Source organism: Podarcis tiliguerta (genome assembly GCF_965153285.1).
Source record: "Podarcis tiliguerta genome assembly, chromosome: 5".
In the NCBI taxonomy this organism is placed as follows: Eukaryota; Metazoa; Chordata; class Lepidosauria; order Squamata; family Lacertidae; genus Podarcis; species Podarcis tiliguerta.
This window is the reverse complement of record NC_139538.1, coordinates 47654628-47671932: the sequence shown is the minus strand read 5'-3', so window position 1 is coordinate 47671932 and position 17305 is coordinate 47654628. Positions and strand designations below refer to the sequence as shown.

Sequence of the window (17305 nt, the reverse complement as noted above, 5' to 3'; positions counted from 1 at the left end):
TCCAGCTCTACAGTTCTATGATTCTATGACACAGGGGTCTTTGAGGCAAGCTCCCAGTTCCGAATGGGAGGAGCCTTTGTGCTCATTTTAGACCTATAAAGCTCCAAAGGAAATAAAAAGAGCTTACAAGTCCGGCTGCTTTGCTTATTGCAGCCATGCCTCTCATGATGACCCCAGAGGGCCTGTGCCACTGCGGGGAGCTCTGGGGCAACTTTCCCCTTCCTCTTGGGAGGAGTACTTGAATAGAATGGAGTAGTGCCTCTTCAATGCTTCAAGAGTCCCAGTATGTGGGAACAAGGGATGGAGAAGAAAAGGGAAACAGTCCATAATGGGAGGAGAAAGAGAGGCAGGGGTACATAATGGGGAGATAATAATGGGCATCCTGTGCTGGAAGGTCTGAAAAAACCTGCAGCCAGCCCTACTGGTCAGTGGAAATGTAACTGGGGTGGTTTCAATACATTTGAGTTTTCCTCCTTGTCTCATTTACTGGGTCAGTTAAACTGGCATGAGAATATCTCTGATATTATGCCGGCATAGGAATCCCAATAGTAGCATATTTTCTAGATCTACTGCTACAAGGGTCTTGTGCCAATTCCTAAGGCACTCCAGCTGCTGTACATTTAGCAGAGGATTGCTTCCTGAATAATAGAAATTAGACATTCACTGGTATTGTTTAGGCTACATCCAAAAGCCTGACAGATTGATCCATATAAAACAGTAGGAGTTGTATTTTCATCCGCTGTATTCTTTTGTGTGCTGTATGTCACAATCCCCCACATTCCGTATAACAGGATACAGAAAACAGTTCAGAAGTATTAAAAAAAAAACCATTAAAAGTATGTCTGGCATCCAATTACCAGCAGCAGTCCACTTCTGTAGAGCAGGTTTTGCAAGAGTTGCTGTCTTCTGCCCAAAATATGCCCCCAAAACAAACAAAGAAAGAAACCAAAGCCTAACACACAATGCCAAGCAGCCCCGGTGAATTCCTTTTACGACCCTTTCTGAACCAGAGTTCAAAGGGATGTTTCAACCAAGATTCAGCAGGATGTTCCAACCCACAGCACAGCGGCAAATGATAGTGGGACATTTTCCATGAGCATTCTAGCCAATCAGGAGCCAATGTTAGGATTGGGAGGTCCTGGTGCTTCACAAAGCTGCTCCAGGAAGCTGTCTGAGGTTTGCCTTTCCCAAAGTTAAAAAAAAACAGAAGAAACACTTTAATGCATTGTTTAAGTAACATAAGCCAAACTTTTCCATCCTTCCCCAATAATTTTGGTGAAATGTGCTCCCACCTCATCTTCATTTCTCTTTTTGTACACTTCCCTCTGCAAATGTCTGGAGGGAGTAATCGAAAGAGAAAATATTGGTTCAGCACTACTTTTAATGCTGGAGGTGGATATTTAACCTGTATATAATCTGGCCACGTCTAAGTGGGGGCAGCAGGTATTGGGAGGTGGGAAGCAACAACGAAGTGCTGGAGGCCAGAGCTGTGCATATCATGCAGTCTGCCAAGGGTAGGATAGATTGGGATCAACTGGCAGATCTCTGGCTGATTTGTAGTAGATTAGTAAGAGATTCTGACTCATAATTATTTAATAAAGCAACGACCAGAGTGCTTTCCCACCTAATTAGGCTCCTGAAATGAGAGGGTGGGTTAGAGAACATAATCAGGAGTGGACCTCTGAGTGCACAGACTTTAAGTTCATTTATGCCACTTAAAAGAATTCGTAGGCTCAAAACATGCTTGGAGGCACCCTGTTCTTTTGTTTGAACTGTATCTTTTTTGCATCTCTTTGCACTTTTTTGTTTCAGAAATTAATTTCACAAGCATGCATCCTTGTAATGATGTCATCCATGATACATAGTTCTTGTCTGAATTTTCCCAAATTGCACAGTGAACTGTTCAGAGTACTCCAAAAGCATAGCCTATAGCAATACTTAAAACAGCTCTGTAAGGTGAGTCAGTCTTATTATCCCCCATAATGCAGATAGGGGGATTGATGCTGAGCAAGATTGGCTTTCCTAAAGCCACGGCAGAGTTGAGATTTGAACCAAGAACTTCCTCTTGCACACGTACCCGGTTGTTTTTGCCCTGAGATGTGAGATTATGAGTGGCATAGCACAGGGGAAAGGCGAACAGTAGAAAACTTCTATAATCTGATGATAAATGGGGACCTGGAAAAACTCTTGTTTACAACATAGGCAAATAGAAGCTGCTGATGGATTATGTGACACATGATGAATATTTTTAACAGTTAGAAGATATTGTAAATTGCTGAGACAGTGACAATGGGAAATAGCAAGTGAAAGAAAGATACTGTCTGATAGCTAAAGAAAAGCAATTTTAGTCAGGTTTCTTGCCACTTGCAAAATCGTCTTCTTGGTCCCAGCATAAAGATAAGCATCAGCAAATGGTCTGTTGTAAAGGATGGACAATAATGAGGTGATTAGTCTAGCCGAATAAATGGAGACATATTATCTGAAATGTCGTTTTCCTTAATCTGTATTATTATCTTGGAATGGAGTTCTTCTTAATATTTGAATTCTGCCTAAATCGCAAAGAATCAAATTTGTTCTTGCCTTGCTTGCCTCTATAACGTCAAAGCCAATAGCTTTCTGAATCATCCAGAACAGAGCACTTATTGTTTGGGTGTGCTCCTGGATTCAGCCCTGAATCTGTGGTGCCCTAGAGCTCTTTTGCATAACTAAGGCTACTGCACCAACTGCATCCAGTCCTGAAGACATTAGATCTGGCCATGGTGGTGTGCGCCGTACTCATTTGCACAGCTGTAACACACTGTACACGAGTCTGTCTGCATTTGAAGAGTGTTTGGAAACTTTCGCTGGTTCTGAACATTGGCTGGGATCAAGTATAGTTAGCTTGTGACTCCCATGCTACCACAGTGGCAGTGGCCACCAATCCATTACTAGGCACAATTCAAAATGCTGGTTATGACCTACAAACCCCCCCGTTACTTTAGACCTGAAAGACTCTGTTTTCCAACATGAACTTGTATGGGGTTTAAGAACGTCTGGAGAGGTCCTTCTTTCTGTCCCACCAAAACTTGAAGAATGTTTGGTGTGAAGTCAAGGGAGCCTTCTCAGTGGCTGTTCTTGGGCTTTCAAACACATTGGTTGTGTTAACTGCTAAGCACCTTTATATTGATAGGGAGGGTATAAATATGATTGATACCTAGTCAGACAGACATAGGTTCCCCATCCTTGATAGAAAAGTACACACCTGCTTTGTGTGGGTTCTTTTCTTGATGTCACCAGTTTTTCTCCAAAAGGCAAGTGGCCTCTTTATAACTCCTTGCTCATACTTTCAGCATTTGGATCTATTATTGCAAAGAAACCAGGTATGTTCACCTCACCTCATTTGTGTCTCCTAATAACATCCACTCTAGCCATCTTGAGATAACATGAGACAACTCTTCAGATGTCTAATTATTTTTCTACACCTGGGATCATATGGAACTGCTAAGTAATGTGTGGGTGGGAGGGAAGCAAGCACATAGCATCCAGAAGGAGGAACGCTATAGGTTGTTCTGTCTGTTTGGTAGGCTGTTCCTTGCCCACTGCAGGTTCCTCATCTCTGGGAGAAACAAGGGGGAATGACAAATCTAGTTTCCTTCTGGAAGGAAAATAACAGCTGCTAAATGATAATTGCCAAGCAGCTGCGAGGATAAACAAACCCACAAGCATGCGCTGCTGTTGACCCCCTAGAAGGAAACATAATTTCCTACTGCTCCACACAGCAGCTATTTGCTAAAGAAAAACAAAGGAAGAAACATTTCTAATTATTGAAAGGATTTCTTGTGGCTTTCCTTTTAATGAAGAATTCTGATGGTTTGCACTGGTTTTTAAGCAAGAGCCAGAGATGTAAAGCAAGGAATCATCTCCAAGTGCTTGCAGCTTGCAGAATGCAACAGCTTTTGCAGAGTTGGCTGGTGAGGAAATAGACGCAGCCTTGATATCACCCCCCCACCCCCACCCCAAGGAATCCAGGACCGTAATGGAATTGTAAAACGAGATCTTTTGATATTTTTCTTTTCTTTTTGCTTCTGTCTATTCTGTCGGTCCCTGAAGGAAACATTATGTCTTGTACACACACCAAGAGCTGTAGTGACTTGTTTTCTGGATCAAAATAGGGGACTTCAGGGGACATTAATTGGATCCACATCCAGTTTTTCAAAGGTTCACATTCATTTGTGTGGCACCATTTTGTTCCCTCCTGTATTTACTACAAAAAAATTCCTAGTTTCACCCTGCCCTGTTTTTAGATCTGGCTTCCACCCCAGTCTTTTCTCATACAAGAATGCCTCTCAGTGCCCTCAGGCTGTGTTATTGATTATGTCCCTCTTTCTGCTTGGTTTCACCTGTTTCTTGGCCTCGTTTGTCAGATGCAATATGCCAGTCAATTCCATTAAGCATATGTGATGATTAATTGCAGAATAGCAGTGCATACTTTGCAGGACCTCCTGTAAAAACCTATAGAAGAACAAAACCAAAAAAGTTTTAGTTTATGGCAACAGCATATTGTTTTCTTCGTAGGGTAAATGTTAATTGTCTGTTTCTTTCTATTATTTTAATTTTGTTTTGTTAATGTTAAAAATCTTCTTATGGAACATATATTCCATAAGTTGAGAAGTTTTTTATATTTAATACACAGTTGTGTTTTTATACTATGTTGGAAGCTGCCCAGAGTGGCTAGGGAAACCCAGTCAGATGGGTGTGGTGAGGTATCTTTTTTGGCCAATAGTCTGATCAAACAGGGCTCCTATTTGTGATCCTTCCATCAGTAAACTGATGAGAGTCATTTATTTATTTTGCTAGTTCTTGACCTTTATTCTTTTTCTTATGTTGTTTCTGTCTGACTATCCTCTTCCATCAGGAACTCAGCTGTCTCTCTGTGCCCCATCCTTTTCCTGTGCTCGGGGTCATACAATGGGGCTGTCTCATTTTATCACTATGAAGAAGATTAAATGCAGAGATGATGAACTGTCCCTGCCTCCTTCTTCCACAAATGTTCCCCACCACAATGTTTACTGTCATTATGGTGGCTAATTGTGGCTGAGCAATCCTTGCACTGCAGAGATCATGCCTTTCCAGTATAACTGTTTCTCCCAAGCAAATATAATGGTTGTTGTTGTTTAGTCGTTTAGCCGTGTCTGACTCTTCGTGACCCCATGGACCAGAGCACACCAGGCACTCCTGTCTTCCACTGCCTCCCGCAGTTTGGTCAAACTCATGCTGGTAGCTTCGAGAACACTGTCCAACCATCTCATCCTCTGCCGTCCCCTTCTCCTTGTGCCCTCCATCTTTCCCAACATCAGGGTCTTTTCCAGGGAGTCTTCTCTTCTCATGAAGTGGCCAAAGTATTGGAGTTTCAGCTTCAGGATCTGTCCTTCCAGTGAGCACTCAGGGCTGATTTCCTTCAGAATGAATAGGTTTGATCTTCTTGCAGTCCATGGGACTCTCAAGAGTCTCCTCCAGCACCATAATTCAGAAGTAAGGTACATTCACAATTTGGGACAGATCGTGCAATATGCTATGTAATATTTTTAGCACTATCTGTAATATAATGCTCACTGCAGCATATCATGACCAGTGCTACAAAATTTGACAAGGCACAAATAAATAGCAAATAGCAAAAATAAAAAGAAATATTGCTGACGCTACTAGAGTTGGTGAGGTTTGCATTTTCTCACAACTATGGAATCAAAAGCTGCTGAAACAATGTAGGGATGGGCAGGTAATGGAAGAATGCTCCAGTTCTGGGAGAATTCCTTCATCCTATCTTCTATCATTCTCTGCACAAGCACTAGCTTTGATTACAGGGAATGGGGTGAGGCCCCTTCAGTCTTCATTAGGGTCAGCTTAATGTTCAAAAACTAACCCAGTGGGCATAAAGGAAGTCTGGGTATGCAAAACTTTCATATCTGTCCTACCGCCACTTGCTCCCTTCTTCCCTACCTGTTCATGGTTACCATAGCAATGGCAATTGCTAATCCTAATGCTGCTTGATGCATTCCCCATGCCCCTTCAGCTGTGCCAGGATGAAGGAAAGAAGAATTCCCCCCACTCCAATGTGGCATTATCTTAAATGCCAAATCTGACTAAAGGAAATGCTTCTTACCTTCATTTTCACATAGTGTCACATAGCCAAGCCTGGCTACATGGTGCAATCGTAAAGCCAAATCAGAGGAAGAGTTTGAAGCATTACCTTCACTCTGATATGGCTTTTTGTCATCACATAGCTAGTCTGTTTTTGCAGTGTGATGATGGCACGACACCAAACTGAGTAGCTAAAGAGTGGGGGTGGGGAAAATGGCACTGGGCAGCTGCAGGGAGCATGGTCACCACTCAAGGAAAAGTGTTTTGCAGTACACCTCTGAATAATTTGCCCCATTTGGGTTGCCAAAGAATCTCTAATGGCGTTTTATAGCCTGTGAACAACACAAGGAAACTGAGGTTTGATTCAGTTCCACCCCAGTTGTCATCCCTTCATGCATTATTTTCTTATACCACCTAGAGGAAAAACAGTGGTGGGCAGCTGATTTCAGACTGACATTCATCTCCTCCTACTCTTGATCATGGTTGTTTTATTTGTACCGGTTGCAGAAGACAAGAGAATTTTGTCGTGTCTCAGCATTTTCTAAGGAGAGTTTCAGTTTCTGTAAAATCGTGCCAACTATAGCAGCTGCTTGAACTCGGAGTTCTCAACAGATTTTAACAGTACACAGAAAATGGATCTATGCAACTTTTTTTTTGCACTGATAAGAAGCCTCATTGCTTGTTTCCCATTGCCTTGCATACTTTATTTTTAAAAAGAGACATACTAAAATAGTCAGCACAATCCATTCCCCCTTTTGCTCAGTACATTTTGGATTCTAAATGGGTATGACAGGGGGAAAAATCTTACTCCAAAAGGAAGTACACAGTGAGAAACTGAATGTTCAGTTATTTGTCTCTCTGGCCATGTATCAATTTAGCCTGTCAATTAATATTGTTTCTCTTGAAACTTTATATATAAACAAAACCCTGGACAGCCATGGGAAGTATAACATGTATTGCAGATGCATTAGTAACAACATTCCTATGACAAATACAAGCTTCCTTGTCTCAACAAACAAGCCAGAAGGCCTAGAACGACTTATCTGCCTTCACTTACCATCACTGATCTTTCTTTCTTTGCAAACTCCCATTTGATATTGTTGGTAGGGCTTAGCATCAACTTAAGGCGGGACAGTTACTAGTGAGAGGAAGGCTTACAGAACACATAAAGGGTCTAAGTTTTAGTTCAGCGTTGTCAGGACCTTATCCAGGCAAGTGCAGTGCAATAAATCTTTGCTCCCAAGGGTTAGGAATTTCTTGAGCAGTGCTAAGGATGGCCTAGTTCCCAAGAGCCTTAAAACACCCTTTACACCCTTCTTTCTAGCATCCAGGTCTTGGACATGAACAACATGCTTAGTGCTGAGCACCATTTGCATTTTGCCCAATTTCTCAGGGTGTGTGTGCCATCCTGTCCCAGAATTCCCTGTAAGAGTGGCGTCCATCATTATGCAACTTTGTTCCTGGGGACCTTTTGGGAAAGGGAAATGGTGGCCATCAGCCCCTGGGAGAAGTTTTGAGGAGCAGCTGTGAGTTTCTTCCCCACCTTGTCTTTCTGCTTCTTCCCATGAAATCTCCTGGCTAGGTTCACCACTCTGTCTAACTCTCACAACCCTCCCCCTTCAAATTAGAGCCAAAATATCTTGTCTAAGAGCTTTAAGCTCAGAACTAAAATAATCAAGTGCAGTAACAAAAACAGACAAACCAGAATTACACAAGTGCAATTATAAAATAATTTGTAGCTTAAAGGGGGGGGGATCTAAATGCAAAATAGACATTGGTACATCTGCAAATGTAATGGTTACAAGGTCATTCTCAACATTATAGAAAATAGAGAAGCACAATGATTCTTAGTGGTACTAGAGACAAATCAACAAGGAAAAAAGACAGTTGCTTCCACGTCAGTCTTTAAACTATAGTCTGAAGCCCTTTCTATCAGCAAGTGGTACTGCATGCATGTTGAACACTGAACACATACCTCTAGTCAATTTGCAAGCCAACAGAAACTTTTTTAGTGATGAGTAGTATGTAGCACATCAAAGGCACAATTGCTCAAAAACTGAAATAATGTATTAAAAGGACATGGATATTATGCAGGCTCCAAAGCAGATGGGACAATCAAATGGAGAGAAAGAGGGAAATTATGAAATGGGAAATGATATCATTGCCAGGTTGACAGATCTTACAGAATAAAAATCCTAGGAAAAAATATATAGTTCTAGCAATTTAAACAAGGTATTATTATCAAATGCTTGCCACATAAGAAATCTTACCTGATCTTGCAATGCCTGTGCGGGATGAAAAATATGGATACTGGCAAGTCTCGTTAGATGAATAATGCCACTATCTTGCTACAATTGAGACTTCAAAAGGCCATTACTGATAGCAACGGATCCTATCGAAATAAAACCAGCGGCAGACAGAGAAATATCAGTACCACCAATGGAATGTGTCTTTTAAAGCAAATCAGTGCCAAAAGAGCTGAAATTGTAATGTATGGCTATAGAGACATGATAGAGAAAAGAGTAGCTTGCTAATACTGCAATCTCATTTGTCTCCTACAAAGGGCCAGAAAAATAAACCTAAAATCCAGCAAAAATAAAGTGAGGCTCTGTCTTACAACAGTACCTTGCATGGCACATCCTGGATCCTCACAATTTGCAACCGGGCTTTGAAAGGGCAATTCAACAAATTGCAGAGCACCCAACCTGGTCATCTTACATCATTTACTAAGTGATAATTACACTGCACACTTTCACAGGTTAATTCTTTAACAGCTCTTAGATCCATCTGGACCCAGTGGCTGCTTAAACTGTATTCATTGGTAAAACCAAGAAGTTAATCTTCCAAGTGCCCTCCCTTGACTGAGACACAAGTATCTGGTGGTCTGTCTCTTTCTTGGTGAAGCAAAGAATTTGCTCATCTCCTTTAGAAAATCCTTACATTCCTTTAACATTCTTTTGATATGCTCATCCAGGTTTTACAGAGGTCAGAATTCTGATCAGTGGCGCAGCAAATGTTGTGTGATATACTAAGTAACAAGGCCTCTGTATCTGGGACAGTATTAAATGATCAGGGCACATGCTTTCTTAACCAACCAGCCTCAACATCTTGAAAGTATAGCACAGAACTGTATGTGTTTCCTTAAAGATCAATAATATAGATTTTGCTCCCTTTCCCATGCAAACATTGCTGGAGTCAGTTAGTGTCTGTAGCGCATAAGTAACTTTATTAACAGTTTGATGCATGGCTTCCTTTGCAAATATAAAATCATTTAATCAGTTTAGTTTACCAGGGCACAAGAGTAATGGATTATTGCTACAAGCACATGTTCAATTGTGGAGAGCCTTTTCCTTCAGTACTGGACTAGGCTCTCTGCCCCAGAACTCTCTCTCATTGTTTCTGGTTTTTCAGGAGCAAGTTTTAATGGTATAACTATTTGGTAAAAGCAGCAACAACCCACACAAAGAATTGTGCCTAATCAAACATAATTTTGTGATCTATTTCCCATTGTTGGTCTTCAGAGCTTCACTCAAATTACTGATGGTCTACATTAAGATTTTGCTGCAGTCATTTGTGCTTTTGTCTTATAAAGTAGGCTCATAACATTTCTTGAGATATGTCCAGCACAACCATATACATCTCTTGAGTTTAATGGACGTTACTCCCAAGTAAGTGTGTATAGCACTGTAGCACAACACAATATAAAAACATTTTAATATTTATTTAGTCACCTCACAAAATAATTTCTCTAGGCAACGCAAATGGGCATCAAAAGATCTGCTGGAGATCACTTCAGGTACAATAGCTTTTGCTGTGACTCTCCCTTTAAGTTGGCCCCAATCTGCCTCACCAAGAGATAAGACTGCTGCTACTCAGCCTGCATAGGGGGAAGCAGGGCAGGATAGAAGCACCTGTTACTGGAAGGGCTGTTGAGGCTCAGGAGCTTAAATAGCCCAGAAGAAGCAATTGCCAGAGAGGCGGGAAATACCGGTAGTTTCCTGGAAAAGGAGCCAAGCTGAGCTGAGGGTCTCTTGGCTCCGCTACAGGTCCCTCTTCCACCTGCAATGGAACACAGAAGGCCCCAACCCCATATGACAAGCATTTGGGAGGAGCAGACCATATCTTAAGGGGGGCCAGCAGCAGAACCCCTGGACCTTTCACTCTCCCAACACCCAAACCTTGGATAAGGAGGTCTTGGGATGTACCAGCTGAGAAGTTGTGTTTGTACTGCCTGAGACGGGCCTATGGAGTTGGGAGCTTGATCCTGTACCTAATGCTAAACCTCTGAAAACCCTGTGTAGCTACATTTAGCATGTCAGATCCTGATCTGGGGCTCAACACACTAGGGAGTCTACGGACATTGAAGCTTTGAAGGTGCCCCTTCTGCAGGTTGACATCACAGTTAAACAGTAAAATTACAGTAAATTCAGATTTACTGAATCTAAACGAAGCATAATGGAATAACACAAATGCCAACCACAGCAAGGAAACATTTAATGCGTAAGAATAATCCCAAGCCAAATTATTGGCAGTTCTAGTTTGGATCTTGACAGGGCATGAATAGATGACAGTTTAAGGAACTGGGTGCATATTCCATGATGGAAGAAATGTGGGATATATTAATCAGATCTATTGATTTATGATCCATTTCTTTTATTGATGTGATTTTTTTGTTGATTTTATGTTGCTTACCAGCATTATAGTTTTAATGTTGGAGGTGAAGAAAATATTCAAAATACATACATACATACATACATACATACATAAAAAGTAAGAAAATAAACAAGACTAGCAGAGGATTTCAATGGGATTTCAAAGCTGTGCATTTTGAGCTTCCAATCCTCTGAAACAAGGGGTGGATGGTCTGTAATTCCTCAGATATTTCCTTCTGTTCATCTGGTTAGCAATATGTAAGCATCCTATGGATCTTTTGCAACTTTTTAAATAATAATAATAATACACATATAGTTTATCAGTGTTGTTGAATGAACAGTATCAAGGCTGCAATAATAGCCAATATCAGTCAGGCTAAATAGTAAGGAAACTGCTTCTAGGCTCTTGAGCCTGATGCTTTTTCAATAGAATTGTCAGCCTCTTTTTAAATGCAAATTGTGACTCATCATCTGGGGATCATCACAAGCTCCAGAGAAGCACTAGAGGCAAGTGAATCCATCCAGTTCATTAAACTGCATCCCCTTGTAATGAAAAGTATCATTCTCTCAAGAGCGTTGACTAGCGAAGTTCGCTCTTGGCAGAGTCTGCTTTGCTAGGAGCATGTGATATTTTAGCTACAGAAGAGAATGCAAGTTTCATTACTCAAATGCAAATTTAGCCTGTGGGGAGGAAAAAACTTTGATCCTGAAAATGTGCTACTAGCAGGGTTCTGAAGATTCAAAACTTAAACAAGATGGCGGACATCTGGGTATCCCTACAGACTGAAGGACATCAAGGACATCTGGTAAAACCAAGTGGGATTCTAGGAAAGCCTTCTTAATTTTGGTTGGATTTACATCAAAGTAAAATATAATTAGAGCTGCATTCTTAGTTAAAATTTAAAAGAGCAATTTAGGAAGCTGTTTGCTTATTGGTGTTTTTATTCATTTGGATTATAATAGCTAGGTACTGCTAAAATGTATTTTTTTCTGATTAGTAGTCTGGTAGAGAGAAGTTTTTCAGATAAGCTCTTTAAAATGAATTATCCATGGTGTATATTGGCATCATAATACAACTCTGAAGTATTTAAAAGCCACTCAGGAAGTAGCAGAATTGTCACACAAAGAGATAGGCAGGCTCGGTCTTGGAGATTAATCCAGTCATTTCACCCTAGCACAAGCACTCTATTGGGTACTCAAGCAAAAGCTGAGGTTTATTCTTTTCCAGTAGTTTACTGCATTCTTCACAAATCCATGCTGCAAAACACTACGACATTGTGTTTCCTGCCTATCATAAAATACTAAAGAGCATTTTAAACCTGCCAAAAATAAAGTTGAGATCCTGGATCCCAGTGTGGAATGTTCCACAGATTCTACAATAATTAAAGAAACAGTTTAACAGATGGCTCATATGTATGAGCCAATCCCTTTCCTGAGAGCATTGGGTGAAAGGGGGATTTTTGGCAACACTGGACCCAGAAATCCAATACAGAAGACCTAAAGGACAGTATGTACACATGCATTGAAATACATGCACAATTAAATAAGTTATCTTCTAACTGGGATTGGATGCCATAAATATGCATGAAACCCATTTATTATCTCTTGCATACAAATGAATGCAGTTCCTACGGAGGGAAAGTAAAGCAGTGCTCTTGGGCAGGGGGTAGGCATGAATACACTAAGAAGGTCCCCAACCTGTCCTCCATCCCTGAGACCAGGAACTATGGCTTCTACTGGCACTGATCCCATAGGCCTCTGTGTGCAGTGTGAACTAATGGGACAAGGAGGGAAGAGGGAAAAGGAAATCAAACCGAGGCACCTGTTCTTAAAGAATTGTTCTTATAACGCAGGGGTCAACAATTTTTTTTAGCTGCGGGCCGGTCCACTGTCCCTCAGACCTTGTGGCAGGCCGGAGAAGTGGCACCGGGGGGCAGGAGCTGGAAGAAGAGGCGAGGGGGACAAGTAGTCCTCCTCCTCATCCCCCTAGCCCCAGCCGCTGTGCTTACCTTCCCTGGGGCTGCTGCCACCACCACTGCTGCTGCTTCTCATGGGTAAGCAGAGCAAGCTCGTCTGCTCTGCTCTCTGGCCCAAAGGAGCACCAGGGCAGCGGCGGAGAGAAGATGAGCAGCATGAAAGGGCTGGCTGCGGAGAGGAACTGCTTAAAATGGCGCTCAGCAAGCTCAGCCCAGCCCCCTTCCTCTTATGTAAAAAATTATGGATTATGTAAATTTTTTTCCAGCTATTTAGTTACAGAAAATGGATGCAGCTAAAAGGGTATAAAGGGCGCAGTGAGAACACTGAAGCGCCATGGTCCCTTTGATGCATCAATTCTACATCCAATCACTGCATGTAAATTACCTGTCTGAAGTTATACAAGCTCTTCAGTTAGGCTAGCAGTGCCTATTGGTAATTTATTTAGAAGCAAAAAAAAAAAGAGGGGGGAGAAGAAGGAGAAGGAAAAGTTTTGAAATTATTATTCTCCCCACCCCCACCCATCAACATTCCCATGGTCATGAATAAGTATGTCTCATTTGCTGCAATTTCAATCTGAAAGAGTTCTTCCATTGGGGATGTGTTTACCTCTTGTGGCCTGCTACTGTGAAAATTGGTTTTCTAGCCATATTGGAGGAACAAGCAATTTATAGTGCTATATTAAATTGTTCAATTTCCCCACACATTCTATGGTTTATGGCATTACTACATATGCCGCAATGCTATCGCTTAGGAAGGTGGGTAGGGTAATGTTTTAATGTGGTTTTTTATCCCATAAACTCACCCCCCCCCCCGATTTGTACTGTAGTACAGGATACACTGAAGATTGAAGTGTAAATAAAGGAAAGCATTTCAGAAAAACAAAAATGGCGTTGGTAGCTACTGCAAAGGTTTAGTGTAAGAGAACAGTCTCACAAATGCAAAGGATAAATTAATTCCTGATTAAGTGAAAAGGTGCTTTCCATATAAGTAACCTGAAGTGGGCAACATCTAAGGATTTGACTATATTCTGTTCTTCAGGTTGGTTAGTTAAGCTTTCATCTCCTGGCAAACAATGAGGGGTGCAACTACTCAGGGACAAAGTATTCCTTGAAGGTACTTCCCAGTGTTCAAGTTAGGATACTCCAGCCCATCTCCTTCTCCTGCTTTCCTTAAAGGATAAAATTACTACTGGTCTTTTGTCTGAGGCTGCAGTTCTAACCCCACTTATCTTGTAGTAAGCCCTTTTGAATTCAGAGGGACTTGCTTCTAGGTAGACATGGTTAAGATTACAGCTTCACTTTTGTGCTCTGTCCCCATCATACCCCCAGATATAGACCCCAGACATATAACATGGTTCCAGTGGCTTTCCACTGTGGGAAGTCATCCTGCTATGCTGTAAAAGAAGCACTCGTTTGGGCAAGACATTGGCAATGTATTCTGTTTACATGCTGCCAATCAACCCAGCCAGTGAAGCAGCACCTCTCCATTTTACTATCAGGATAGGCATTTTAGCCTAGGTAAAGCTGAGGTGATGTCAGCCTCAGTGCTGCTCTCTTGTGATGAACTGTAAAGAAGCCTTATGTAGGATGAATTAGGACCACGTCAAAGGGCTATATGGAGGCCTCCACCCCAAGAAAACGGTGCTGGTTCAACAACTGTCAGGGTATATCATGTTTGCAAAGTGGATTTGCAGTTCCATATAGCAAAAGTAACTTTTTAAAAGCTCCTGCGCATGTTTAAATTTACTCAAATGCCCTTGAGATAAGATTATAAGAATCACAAATGCCACTGTTGCGGATGATTTTTAATGCCCCTCCACTTTAAAGAGCAATCTTTTGAGGTTTCCATCCCTTCACTTCATTAAGAAGCTTTCATCCTTGCTTTCCCCTCCACATTAAGAAATGTAACAAAATAAAATGGAAATTTTGTTTCCAAATGTGCTTTGGAATCAAGGCTACAATTTATGCCTTCTTATTAAAACTTAAGTGATTAATATTAAAGTTTGTAGTTCTTAAAAGATTAAGTATTCCAAGTGCTTCTCAGCAGTCTATGCTAATTGAGCCCCCCTCAGTGGCACTAAGAGATTCATAATGTATCGAGAGAGAATTTATACTGAATTACAAACAATTGGCCTGGGCTTTCAAAGTTCCAGTCTGGAAAAGAACAATTATTAGCAGATGCTAATGACTTAAAAAGAGAAGTCATAATGATGTCCAATGTTTGAGGGGTGTAAACAGAAAGAATGGCAGCATAATGTAGCTAATTATGTAGCGGAGCAGCACCACTCACATGACTCACTGAGTCGCTGCTGCATTCTGGGATGGAGGGGGGAAGGGGCATGGTGGTGGCAAGGTTGACATGGTGCAAATGTCAGTAGGAATGCCAGATTACCTCTGCCAGCATGTTTGCACCACACCCACCTCACTGCTCTGTTGTCCTTTAACCTGGTTTGCAGAAGCAACTCAGCCAGAGGGAAGTCAGGTAAGCAGTACATTCCCAGTGCATTTCTTGACTTCTGGTGCAGCTGCCATGGCAAACTGCCGATACCATGATAGCGGATGCCAGCCGTGCAGTTAATTAAGGATAATTTGGGAGTATTATCCCCAGGGTTGGTGGGCGGGAGCTTTCTCTCATGGATCGTCCGATAACTGCTTCTGGTTCTGATGGAATGCGGAGTCCGGGATGCAGAGGGCATAGTACTGCCTGTATTGGAAACTCCTGGAAACTCCCCAGTGCGGTTGCCATGAGGGGAGGTCTCTGTTTCTTTTAAGATGTGTCTGAATTTGGACTAAAGAAACAGACGTGTTTTGGAAGAAGAAGAAAGATAATCTGCGAAATGAATCAGCCACTGAGTGCCAAGGTTTTGATCTGGAGAGGACTCTTGTCATCGTAACTGGAATGCTAAGTGAAGGGAACCTTTGTTGTCTTTTTTTGCTGTGCTATGAATTAGCAAGCCTTCACTGAAAAAGAATCAAATATTAATGGCCCCCCATGATGGATTACAACTATATATGGAATGCAAGGGGGATTCAACAAGAACTTATAATTTTCTTGATGGGGTGCTTGAAAGAATAGACTGTGTGAAATACTGTGATGACTTGTAACATTGCCAACTAAAGAGAGCTCCAGTTCTGATTTATGATAGTTTTGGTGAGACACCAGCTCGTTAGAAGAAACAAGGAGGTAAACACTGAAAGTAAGCCAGAAGTCACGGACGGACTTGTTTCTGTTTTCGGTTTCAGAAAGGCAAAATTGAGCTGTGATGCACCTAGAAATGAGCTTTTGAAGGAGGGGCAATGTTGAAGAAAATTGACTGATTATAACGTGAAGGAAATGAAGAAGGTAAACAAATATTTCACACAGCTACAGGATATAATTTCCCTCTGCAAGTTAATGGATTTGGATTTACTAAACACGATCAAAAGTCATCACATCAGTGGCTGCTAGAACAAAGGATTAAGATAGGAATTGTGGAACTTGGACTAATTAAGAGAATTGGCACAGGATCAAGGAATATCAACTCCTGATAGCCGGAACATGGAAAGTCATCCAAAAATGTTTCATTCGGAACTGTTTAATTGGCTCTTTTGATTTTATTGTGATTTCGCATGATTTGGCATTGTATTAATGTGGCCTCCATTGGATTGTTATTAATGAAAAATTAATAAAAATTATTATTATTATTATTATTATTTAAAAAGAGTAGCATTTCTTCAGGTGTGATCCATTTTAAAGTTAATCCAAGAACAGAGCAGCCTATTCAGAACTGGGGCAGAAATTAAATTTCACAAAATGTAAAAGTTAGTGAATGCTTAAATTTCAGCTTGTAATTTGGTTGAGAAATTCAGCCTTGGGGAATCCCAATTTGACAACAAAGTTAAAAAAAAATCACCTGCTTTGACTTCTTTGAATGACATGTACAAAATTCATTAAATTATATTGCAACTCATTTATCAGATGGTGTCAAATGTTGGCTGCTATTTGTCATCCACTTACTATTAGATATTACTGGTTTCTCATCAAAACTGTCAAATTCTGTCATACACAAAATATGGGAGCTGTCTACATAAGCAGAATACACCTGGATGATATTCACTGTGAAAATTCTCAGAGAAAAATTTTAAGGAAATTCTGGGCAGATTTGTTTCAGTTCTCATCATAATTACTGGAAACATCACAAGTGCAAAGCATGACTAATGAATATTTTTGGGATCTCCCCCAATTAATTATAGGACGGTTTTATAGCAGCACATAAGAAGCTTGCAGCTGAGAGCCTTTCAGGTTTGTGAAAATAAATTTTTCATGAAGATATCATGTTGGTGAAAGTTAATTTCATTTGGTACGTTTTTATAGATTAAAAAACTAAGACACTGAGAATCAGTGGGAATTCCCAGCAATATGTTAATTATTTTGCTCCCTAATCCAAAATGTTGCCCTTTAAATGTGAACAATTGGACCATAACATGATGACATCTTTATCCTAAACCATGATAACACACAGTTCTAAATGTGATTGGCTAATATAGCCCCACTGAGTGGAAGAAGTGATTGTGGAGAAT

The 17305-nt window shown here is 41.0% G+C and overlaps 1 long non-coding RNA gene across 1 annotated transcript; it reads left to right on the top strand.

Moving 5' to 3' along the window:
* The first annotated feature begins 13783 nt into the window (after positions 1–13783).
* Positions 13784–16390, top strand: LOC310678225. Its single transcript, XR_014511703.1, has 3 exons — positions 13784–13859; positions 15518–15651; positions 15989–16390. It is a non-coding gene; the product is annotated as an uncharacterized lncRNA (long non-coding RNA).
* The last annotated feature ends 915 nt before the right edge of the window (positions 16391–17305 follow it).